The sequence below is a fragment of the Mauremys reevesii genome, linkage group 15 (genome assembly GCF_016161935.1).
Source record: "Mauremys reevesii isolate NIE-2019 linkage group 15, ASM1616193v1, whole genome shotgun sequence".
NCBI lineage: Eukaryota > Metazoa > Chordata > Testudines > Geoemydidae > Mauremys > Mauremys reevesii.
This window is the reverse complement of record NC_052637.1, coordinates 44,363,697-44,375,375: the sequence shown is the minus strand read 5'-3', so window position 1 is coordinate 44,375,375 and position 11,679 is coordinate 44,363,697.

The following is an 11,679-nucleotide window of genomic DNA, read 5'->3' as shown; positions in this document are numbered from 1 at the left end:
TCTTTTCCAAGCTGAAGAGTCCTAGTCTCTTTAATCTTTCCTCGTATGGGACCCTCTCCAAACCCCTAATCATTTTAGTTGCCCTTTTCTGAACCTTTTCTAGTGCTAGAATATCTTTTTTGAGGTGAGGAGACCACATCTGTACACAGTATCCGAGATGTGGGCGTACCATGGATTTATATAAGGGCAATAATATATTCTTAGTCTTATTCTCTATCCCCTTTTTAATGATTCCTAACATCCTGTTTGCTTTTTTGACCGCCTCTGTACACTGTGTGGACATCTTCAGAGAACTATCCACGATGACTCCAAGATCTTTTTCCTGACTCGTTGTAGCTAAATTAGCCCCCATCATGTTGTATGTATAGTTGGGGTTATTTTTTCCAATGTGCATTACTTTACATTTATCCACATTCAATTTAATTTGCCATTTTGTTGCCCAATCACTTAGTTTTGAGATCTTTTTGAAGTTCTTCACAATCTGCTTTGGTCTTAACTATCTTGAGCAGTTTAGTATCATCTGCAAACTTTGCCACCTCACTATTTACCCCTTTCTCCAGATCATTTATGAATAAATTGAATAGGATTGGTCCTAGGACTGACCCCTGGGGAACACCACTAGTTACCCCTCTCCATTCTGAGAATTTACCATTAATTCCTACCCTTTGTTCCCTGTCCTTGAACCAGTTCTCAATCCATGAAAGGACCTTCCCTTTTATCCCATGAGAGCTGTATGGGCACACCATGGAGAGGTTTGGTGGGGTTCTGTTTTTGTGATTATTGCACCCTGCAGTCCTTTTCCTGTGATCACTCCGGGGCATTGTGCAAATGGTTCTGCTGAACTTTCCACAGTGATGCCCAGAGGCCCTTCCTGAGAGCACAGAGCAGTTGAGGTCCCCAGTCAGAATTGGGATGCTGTTACCCCTCAGAGGCATCATCTATTGAGGTGGGACCAACCAACCTCCCTTTCTCACCCAGGAAGCCTCCATCTTGGCAAGTAGAGACTATTCATGGCTGGTTAATGCATCTGCTTAACTATTCCCTGTCCCTTTCATGAAGCAGAAGGCCCGAGGCAGAACTGTCCTGCTGCTCACTAGAGAGCCACCAGGGGGTGCTATTCCCCTGCCTGGCTCAGGACTGCTGCTGGCCCAAGGAGTGAATGGCTGAGTCTTCCCTGACCATTTTGAACTGGAGTAAGTGGGTCCCTCGGTCAGCTGCTGGGTGCTGGTCTGAGCCCAGTCCCCTGGGCATGTGACTTCTATGCAGCGGAGATTCCAGTCTCCCAGGAGCCTGGCTTTTCAAACTCTGCTGCGGCTGAGTGTGCAAACCAGTGTAATATGGGTGTCTGCTGGCTTGGCTGTTTGCATCACAATGAGCCATGGTGCAGCTGAATGACTGCTCGGACTCTCTGAAGGAACAGTTGCAGGCCTAAAGAAGAGATCTGTGTAAGCTCAAATGCTTGTCTCTGTCCAACAGAAGTTGGTCCACTAAAAGATACCTCACCCCCCCTCGTCTGCTCAGCGTCAGGAAAGCAAAACTGCACCCCCTGCCACAAGCTAGGGGTGAGTGCGTATCTGCTGGAGTGGCAGCCTCGGAGGGTCAGTAGGCTGCAGGTGGGGGATGGGGGGTTAAAACACTCAAGGGGGAGAGAACCAGCTTCTGGGAGCAGGATGGGTCTCTTGAGGTGCTGGGTTATAGAAGCCAGTCGGCATAGTGCAGTGCCTGTGACACTGAACTGGCAGTCAGGGTCCCTGCATTCTCATCCCAGCTCTGCCACTGACTTCCTCCGTTGATGAAAGTGAGCTGGTAGGTGCCCTCTTCTCTGAACGGCCATACTGGGTCAGACCAAAGGTCCATCTAGCCCAGTATCCTGTCTTCCAACAGTGGCCAATGCCAGGTACCCCAGAGGGAATGAACAGAACAGAGAATCATCAAGTGATCCATCCCCTGTCGCCCATTCCCAGCTTCTGGTAAACCGAGGCTAGAGCCACCATCCCTGCTCATTGTGGCCAATAGCCATTGATGGACCTTCCCTCATGAATTTATCTAGTTCTTTTTTTGAACCCTGTTATAGTCTTGGCCTTACAACATCCTCTGGCAAAGTTTTCCACAGGTTGACTGTGTGTTGTGTGAAGAAATACTTCTGTTTGTTTTCAATTTGCTGCCTATTAATTTCATTCGGTGACCACTAGTTCTTGTGTTATGAGAAGGATTAAATAACACTGCTTGGGTCCTGGCTACCGGTCCAGGGGGCTCTGCATTTTTATTTAATTTTAAAGGAAGTTTCTTAAATGTTTTTAAAACCTTATTTACTTTACAACAATAAGTTTAGTTATATATTATAGACTTATGGAAAGAAACCTTAAAATGTATGACTGGCACGTGAAACCTTAAATTAGAGTGAATAAATAAACACTCCACACCACTTCTGAAAGGTTGCCGACCCATGATATAGACCACTTTCATATCCCCCTTAGTCATCTGTTTTCCAAGCTGAAAAGTCCCAGTTTTATTAATCTCTCCTCATATGGAAGCTGTTCCATACCCCTAATCATTTTTTTGTCCATTTCTGAACCTTTTCCAATTCCAATATTTCTTTTTTGAGATGGGGCAACTAGATCTGCATGCAGTATTCAAGATGTGGCTGTACCATGGATTTATATAGAAGCAATATATTTTGTCTTATTATCTATCCCTTTCTTAATGATTCCCAACATTGTTAGCTTTTTTGACCTCTGCTGCTCATTGAGTGGATGTTTTCAGAGAACTATGCACAATAACTCTGAGATCTTTCTTGAGTGTTAACAGCTAATTTAGAACCCATCCTTTTATATGTATAGTTGGGATTATGGAGATAAACCTATCATCTCATAGAGCTGGAAGGGACCCTGAAAGGTCATTGAGTTCAGCCCCCTGCCTTCACTAGCAGAACCAAGTACTGATTTTCTCCCAGATCCCTAAGTGGCCCCCTCAAGGATTGAACTCTTAACCCTGGGTTTAGCAGGCCGATGCTCAAACCACTGAGCCATCCCTCCCTCCAACCTGCAGTATGTTGGATTTATCAACATTGAATTTCATCTGCCATTTTGTTGCCCAGTCACCTGGTTTTGAGAGATCCCTTTGTATCTCTTCACAGTCTGCTTTGGACTTAACTATCTTGAGTAGTTTTGTATCATCTGCAAATTTTGCTACCTCACTGTTTAACTCTTTTTCCAGATCATTTATGAATATATGGACTACTGCTGGTCCAAGTACAGATCCCTGGGGACACCACTATTTACCCCTCTCTGTTCTGAAAACTGACCATTTATTCCTACCCTTTGTTCGCTATTTTTTATCCAGTTACTGATCCATGAGAGAACCTTCCCTCTTATCCCATGGAAGCTTACTTTGCTTAAGAGCCTTCGGTGAGGGACCTTGTCAAAGACTTTCTGAAAATCTAAATACACTATAAACACTGTATCCCCCTTGTCCACATGCTTGTTGACCCCTTCAAAGAATTCTAGTAGGTTGGTGAGGCATGGTTTCGCTTTACAAAAAACATGTTGACTCTTCCCCAACAAATCATGTTCATCTATATTTCTGATAATTCTGTTTCAATCGGTTTGCCTGGTTCTGAAGTTAGGCTTACAGGCCTATAATTGCCGGGATCACCTCTGGAACCTTTTTAAAAAATTGGCATCGGATTAGCTATCCTCCAGTCATGTGGTACAGAAGCTGACTTAAGTGATAGGTGTTATACCACAGTTAGTAGTTCTGCCGTTTCACATTTGAGTTCCTTCAGAACTCTTGGGTGATGCCATCTGGTCCTGGTGATTTATTACTGTTTAATTTATCAATTTGTTCCAACATCTCTTAATGACACCTCAATCTGGGACAGTTCCGTCACCTAAAAAGAATGGCTCAGGTTTGGGAGTCCTGTGCAAAGACCAATGCAAAGAATTCATTTAGTTTCTCTGCAATGGCTTTATTGTCCTTGAGTGCTGCTTTAGCATCTTGTTCGTCCAGTGGCTCCATTGGTTGTTTACCTTTAGCAGGCTTCCTGCTTCTGATGTACTTAAAATTTGTTTTGCTATTTTTGAGTCTTTGGTTATCTGTTCTTCAACTTCTTTTTGGCCTTCCTAACTATATTTTTACACTTCAGTTGCCAGAGTTTATGCTCCTATTTTCTTCACTAGGGATTTAACTTCCACTTTTTAAAGGGTGCTTTTTTTGCCTCTCCCAGCTTCTTTTACTTTGTCGTTTAGCCATGGTGGCACTTTTTTGGTTCTTATGTTTTGTAATTTGAGCTATACATTTAAGTTGAACCTCTATTGTGGTGTCTTTAAAAAGTTTCCATGCAGCTTGCAGGGATTTCACTTTTGGCATTGTACCTTTTAATTTCTGTTTAACTAACTTCCTCATTTTTGTGTAGTTCCCCTTTCTGAAATTAAATGCTACTGTGGTGGGCTGCTGTGGTGTTTTCCCCACCACAGGGATGTTAAACTTAATTATATTGTGTTCACTATTACCAAGCGGTTCAGCTATATTTACCTCTTGGACCAGATCTTGTGTGCCACTTAGGACTAAATCAAGACTTGCCTTTCATCTTGTGGCTTGTTCTGGTCAGTTACTTGGTTTCACAGATGGTTGAAAATGGATGGAGAGCTGATGCTAGAGGTCTTGAGTTGGAGCAGTTCCCCATAGCACGTGGAACATCTTGAGCAGCCGATCTGTTCCCTCTAGCACAGTGGTTCTCAGCCAGGGGTACGCAGAGGTCTTCCGGGGGTACATCAACTCATCTAGATATTTGCCTAGTTTTACAACAGGCTACATAAACACTAGCGAAGTCAGTACAAACTAAAATTTCATACAGACAATAACATGTGCTGCTATATATACACTATACACTGAAATGCAAGTACAATATTTATATTCCAGTTGATTTATAACTATATTATAAACAGGAGAAAGTAAGCAATTTTTCAATAATGGTGTGCTGTGACACTTTGTATTTTTATGTCTGATTTTTGTAAGCAAGTAGTTCTGAAGTGAGGTGAAACTTGGGGGTACACAAGACAAATCAGACTTCTGAAAGGAGTACAGTAGGCTGGAAAGATTGAGAGCCACTGCTGTAGCGGACAGTCTGCTTAGGGTGGGATGGTTCCCTTCCAGACTGGAAAGTTCTTGGGGCTTGTTTGGTTTGTTTCTCTTCCCCTTCCCAAGTGAAAATACTCAGATTCAAACTGACCAGTCTGTGTTCAGTGTGGCAGAGCATGGACAGAAGCTAAGTCTCCTGCTTGTATTTAGGCTGGTGGTGGAAGAACCCTGATTTGCAACCAGGGCTTGAGATCGCTGTCCTTCCTGCTTAGTGGGAGAAGCACCAGGTCCTTTGGAGAGTGTCCCTGACTCTTATAGTGAGGGTAGAGGGCAGCACGGTGTGGCCGTTGCTTAGCTATTGACACTGACCTGTCCTCAGTCTTCTAGTCTGGTTAAGGCTGGGCTGAAAGAAATCTTGAGTCTCCCTAAAAGGCTGTGATGAACCCTAGAGGGTCACATCTAAGCTAGGTGTATGGGCAACACAAAGGGAGATGAAATTCTATGTTGACAAACGTAAGGTGATGCTCTTTGGAGGAATGGTGTGAATTACTCCAACCCATTGCTGGATTCTAAATTAACTCTAGAAACCTCAGCTCACTGTGCAGCATGGTCAAAGATGGCAAACCAAGCATGAGGATGGATAAGGCATGGGATGGAAAAATACTGCAAATGCTGCCCAATAAATTGATGACACACCCTCCCTGAGGATATTGCAACCTTTCAGAAGTCTTAATTTATTCACTCTGATTTAAGGTTTCGCATGCCAGTAATACATTCTAACATTTTAGAAGGTCTCTTTCTATAAATCTATAATATATAATTAAACTATTGTATGTAAAGTAAATAAGGTTTTTAATGTTTAAGAAGCTTCATTTAAAATTAAATTAAAATGCAGGGCCCCCAGACCAGTGGCCAGGACCCGGGCAGTGTGAGTGCCACTGAAAATGAGCTTGCGTGCTGCCTTCGGCACGCGTGCCATAGGTTGCCTACCCCTGGATTAGATAGTGGGGGAGGCCAGAGATGCTGACCCTACTGATTAGCAGCCTGGAGCCACTAGAAAGATTGGGACTGACTAGAGCATGTGTGATGCTGAATGGCACAGAGGTGGCCAACTTGCCCTTTTTCGGAAGCCTGAGGAGAGGAGTGTGAGAAGAGGATCCCAACAGGACCATGGAAAGGCGCAACATATGGATGATTCAGCAAAGCACCACACACATCAGCCAGGAAGCGTTACACTCCCTTCGTAATTGGTCTTTCTGTGGCTGGCCTAGTTGTGAAAGGCTGGTGCCTTGCTCCTCTGTCTCTAGCTTGGGGACTGGCCTCTGTTGAACCGGTCCCAGTAAATGCACTCGACTCTTGGTGTATGTGACGAACTGGGAATGTTCTTGATGTTTTCTCTGAGTACGGTCTTGGTGCCTCAGGTTCCCCTATGCAGTTCTTAAGTATCTAGGTGGTGTGATAAGGGTGTAAGGGGCTGCAGAGCAAAGGGCCAGTGCACCTAAATGCCTGACACTCTGTCTCCTAGCAACTGATGGCCTGGACCCCTCCTCTGCAAGGTGCCAACTGAAGGTGTTGGAGACAGAGATCAGGTGACCTCCTGGCCCGGGGAAAGACACAAAGCTCAGAGAAGGAGGGGCTGGAGGGGGTTTTGAGTTTTGGAAGCTGGCTAGAAAGAGAGAGGGATGCCCCAGATGGACCTAACTAAAGGGGGTCCTGCTATCTGTGCCTGCAAGACATGTCTTGGACTGTGTTCCTGTCGTCCAAATAAACCTTCTGCTTTACTGGCTGGCTGAGAGTCCTGGTGAATCGCAGGAAGCCAGGGGTGCAGGGTCTTGTGTTCCCCCACACTCTGACATTGTACAAAGCAAGAGGAGTTTCTCTGCTCCTAGTGCTGCTGTTGTGATGTCCCATGGACTGGGTCAGAGCCAGTGCTGAGTCAGATCGAGAGAGCAGCTCCTAGATGCAGTCTGTCCATGCATGAAAGGAGGCCTTTGTCCTGCGGGGGAGCTTCCTTGGCTGTGCTTAGGCCTACGTGCACCCTAGCTGGCGGTGAGGATGCTCTTCAAGGGCCTAATTTATCTTCAGCTGTTTGTTTGTTTGTTTTATGATGTGACCTAGGGTTTCTGGTGCCCCCAGTGTAGTGAGAGAGGTGGTTGCTCCTAGCTAGGTCACAGGGCCTCTCGACCTCTAATCTCTCTCCAGCTGTACCATTCTCACCACCCTTCCTGTGCTAGGCACAGCACAAACCCTTGTCTCTGCTCTGTCCTGTTCACATGACTTTATTAAAGTCCTAAACCTGTTAGCTGTGGTAAACCAACTCCTGCCCTAGGCAGCGAGTGTGCCCTGATAGTAGGGCCTTCCCCATGTGCTCCATTTCCAGCCTGCAGAACCAGTAATTCTTGCTTGTAGATTTCCTCTTAAGCTGCTCAAAAGGAGCAAATTTAGCTGATTAAGCTAAAGCAGTAGCAGCTGCACTCATAAGAACATAAGAATAGCCGTACTGGGTCAGACCAAAGGTCCATCTAGCCCAGTATCTGTCTACCAACAGTGGCCAATGCCAGGTGCCCCAGAGGGAGTGAACCTAACAGGCATGATCAAGTGATCTCTCTCCTGCCATCCATCTCCATCCTCTGACAAACAGAGGCTAGATTCTTTACCCATCCTGGCTAATAGCCATTTATGGACTTAGCCACCATGAATTTATCCAGTCCCCTTTTAAACATTGTTATAGTCCTAGCCTTCACAACCTCCTCAGGTAAGGAGTTCCACAATTTGACTGTGCGCTGCGTGAAGAAGAACTTCCTTTTATTTGTTTTAAACCTGCTGCCTATTAATTTCATTTGGTGACCCCTAGTTCTTGTATTATGGGAATAAGTAAATAACTTTTCCTTATCCACTTTCTCGACATCACTCATGATTTTATATACCTCTATCATATCCCCCCTTAGTCTTCTCTTTTCCAAGATGAAGAGTCCTAGCCTCTTTAATCTTTCCTTGTATGGGACCCTCTCCAAACTCCTAATAATTTTAGTTGCCCTTTTCTGAACCTTTTCTAGTGCTAGAATATCTTTTTTGAGGTGAGGAGACCACATCTGTACACAGTATTCGAGATGTGGGCGTACCATGGATTTATATAAGGGCAATAATATATTCTCAGTCTTATTCTCTATCCCCTTTTTAATAATTCCTAACATCCTGTTTGCTTTTTTGACCGCCTCTGCACACTGTGTGGACATCTTCAGAGAACTATCCACGATGACTCCAAGATCTTTTTCCTGACTCGTTGTAGCTAAATTAGCCCCCATCATGTTGTATGTATAGTTGGGGTTATTTTTTCCAATGTGCATTACTTTACATTTATCCACATTAAATTTCATTTGCCATTTTGTTGCCCAATCACTTAGTTTTCAAGAGTGAGGCTGACACATTGCCCCACAACTCAGCAGTCCTTTGGCAGCAGGAAAATACACATACCTTTTGCTTCTGCCTGAGACCTCCTGCCTCTCACAAGAGGCTTCAGCCAGGTCTTGTGCCCGGTGAGGATTTTTCCATTAGGCATATTCCTGGTTCAGTCAGTGTCTGTCCCTGTCTGCGGTAAGTGCAGCTTCCTGAGGTCTAGCAGGACCCAAGGCAGAGCCCCTACCCTCTCTGGGAAAGGAGAGTGGTTCTCAGGGCCTGGCCCATAGCTCCCAACCACTGTCTTGCATCTTGGAGCCCAGACAGGTTTGGATTTACAAAGGTATTAATTCATCATCTCCTCACACCTGCTCTAATCATTACCCTGTGCCCGTTTGGCTGTGCCTGAGCATACATGCACACTGGTGCACACTGTTAGTTGTGGAGTGGTGGCAGTGTGCTGGGTGCTTTGCTGATAAGGAGAAAGATAAGGGTGGAAATCTGGCAAAACTCCCCTTAAAGTCAGTGGAGGCTGAATTCTACCAAAGCTCCCGACCCCAAGAAGCTTATCACACTGCTCCATTTGCCTGACTCTCCCTGCATTTAAAGAATCTATGGAGCCCTTCCTCTGATACCAGGCAGGTCAGAATGAGGAATGCTGGGCTCACACCTTATTCCAAGCTTCCTAATGCACAGCAGCTCCCTCAGCTACCTGTGGAAGTAGTTTAATTATCCATAGAGTAACAGCTTAATAATTTGTGAGTCTTTAGAATCAGGGCTGGTAGGATGGGATCTCAGCAAGGAAGAAATGGGAGGAAAGTTGTATAGTAAGAAAGTGGTTTAGTTGCTTATCAGCCACTCAGCAGGGCATGGCCCTGGAGCTGTTACAATGGGTGCTCCAGTGATGCTGTGTGGACTGGTGATATCCTCTGGATCCAGCCAGTCCAATGGAAGGGAGATCTCATGCTCACTCAAGCAGGGGTGCCTCTCATCGGACTGGGGTGTTAATATAATCTCAAGCCCTCAAACTCTCCATCAGAGAGGCCCCTGAACACATGACCTGAGCCTGACCCTGCAGAGAGGACACCTGTGGAAACGGAACCAGGAAGGGATGGGGGTGCAGACTAGGAACTGCCCCTCCATTACCTCTCCTGGGGTCCAGGTGTGCCGAGATGGCTGCTCTGCCTTGTAGCTCGTTGTCAGAGAGGGGTTTCCAGGTGGGATGAGATTCGTGCTCAGATTGGCTCGGTGTATAACCACACTGCTCTGAGCTATAAGCCATGTGTGCAGACTTCCTGCTGAATACCAGACATAGCAATGGGCAGGCACGAAGTGCAGTGGGGCTTGTGTGCATGTCATTTTGCACTGTGGTTTTGCATGATTGATTCTGGTCTATAATTAAAAGAACCTTCTTTGACTCCTGTGAGATTTGCTGCAAGGGAGTGCCAGGGGGCTTCATTGCTGCATTAACTTCATTTGGGTTCTGTAATGTCTTTTGGGATTAAGGAAGTTTGTACAATTTAATTCCTGGCTCTGTCTATACTCCACTGATGATTTCCAAAGTGCTGTAATTTACTGGGGGCTTTAAACAAATAAGGCAATGGCCTTGCCAGATGTATCGTGAGTTGAGATGTGAGAAGTGTCTGTGGCTGGAGTGAAGGCCTGGGTAAAGCCCGCAGGAGTGCTGCACTCCTGGGGACCAGAACAAGCAGTTGCTGAAGAGGTTGATGCTTGGCACCATAAGTGTTGATTTGTTTTTGTGACTTGATTTAACTTCCCTTCCCCTTTAAGCCTGCTGGGCCTGGGGGTGGCAGGGAGTCGTCTCGCCCTCAGGAGCAAGACTGCCAATTGACCCAGGTTGTGCCTGTCTCCAGCTGAAGAATAGGGATAGTAGCAAGTCTGCAACTACATGCACTAAAGCAATTGGAAGCTTGAAACAATCAAGGCTAGCTGCTGGGGCTCACTCTGGTAGCAAACCAAGGGGCTGCTTGTAAATCAGCTGTGCCTTAATTAAATAAAAGAGAACACAAAGCAAACCAGGGAAGATCAACTCCTCCTGCTGAACAATAGTGCGGGTGTTTGTTGGCAGCATCTTCTGCATTGGTTGTACAGATAAGTGGCCCTTATCTGTGCTTGTGTTCTCCTGAGAATTGGCTTTGCTGCACCTAGGAGCGAGGTGGCAATAAAACCCCTCTCATTCTGTTCCATTGTGTCTACGGCAGTGGCAGAGGCCTGGGCAATTCCACCAATTGCAGCCAGCCAGCTCGCTCATGAGCGCTGGCTGATGTCTCAGGCTCTGAGCTTTGGGGCTGCCTAACAGCTAGGGCCACGTCCACCCAGAGCAAAGGAAGCAGTCCTGTGTTGAAATGGTGCAGGTTTGCACAATCAGGAAACTGCTGATGCTTCCACCCTCCCAGAAACTGGTTTTTCCCAAAGTGAATGTGGTAATTGCAAGGCCTGGGTGCCAGGTGTGGGGCTTGCTAAGCTCTGAGGGGACCTGTGCCCACCCTAGTCGCCATTGCTAGGGGATGGTAGCTGTGCCATGGGGCTTCCTCAAGGGGGTGTGAAGGAGGTGTTGGGCTTTGCCTGGTTTGTTTGGGTTACATAGCATCATATCAGTAAAGATGTTGCTGCAGCAGGGCTGCTCCTCAGTGACTGCCTGTCCTGGCAGCATTGACCCCTCCAGGAAGCAGCTATTACTCCTGCCACATGCAAGGGGCTTGGCTTCTGAACGGAGTGAAACTATAAAGGGGTTGCAGTCCTGCTATGGTGATTAGTTCAGTTCCCTGCTTCCAGGGTTTTTTCCGCCACAAGTGGGGGGGAGCCGCAATTCTGTTTAGCAGCAGCTCCACTGCACCACTTTCTTCTTCGGCAGCAGGTCCCTCTCGAGGGGAAGGACCTGCCGCCAAAGAGCCTGACATGCCGCCCCAAGTACCTGCAGCCATCCCTGCCTGCCTCTCCCACTTCCCTTTTGTTGGCTGAGGAACAAGAGGTCCTATCTTCAACTTGTTGGCATTTGTCTGTAACATGATAGCTTTTGGATACTGCAGCAGATCCCCTCAAAAACTCCACAAAATGTTCTAGGCATCAGTATGTAAAACTCCACCCTTTGGTGACAGCTGGAAGGGGAAATGGGAGAGAACCAGACTCTCTGGCATCTGGTTAGCAAACTCAGCACCTTCAACCACCTCTCTGATGGCAGTA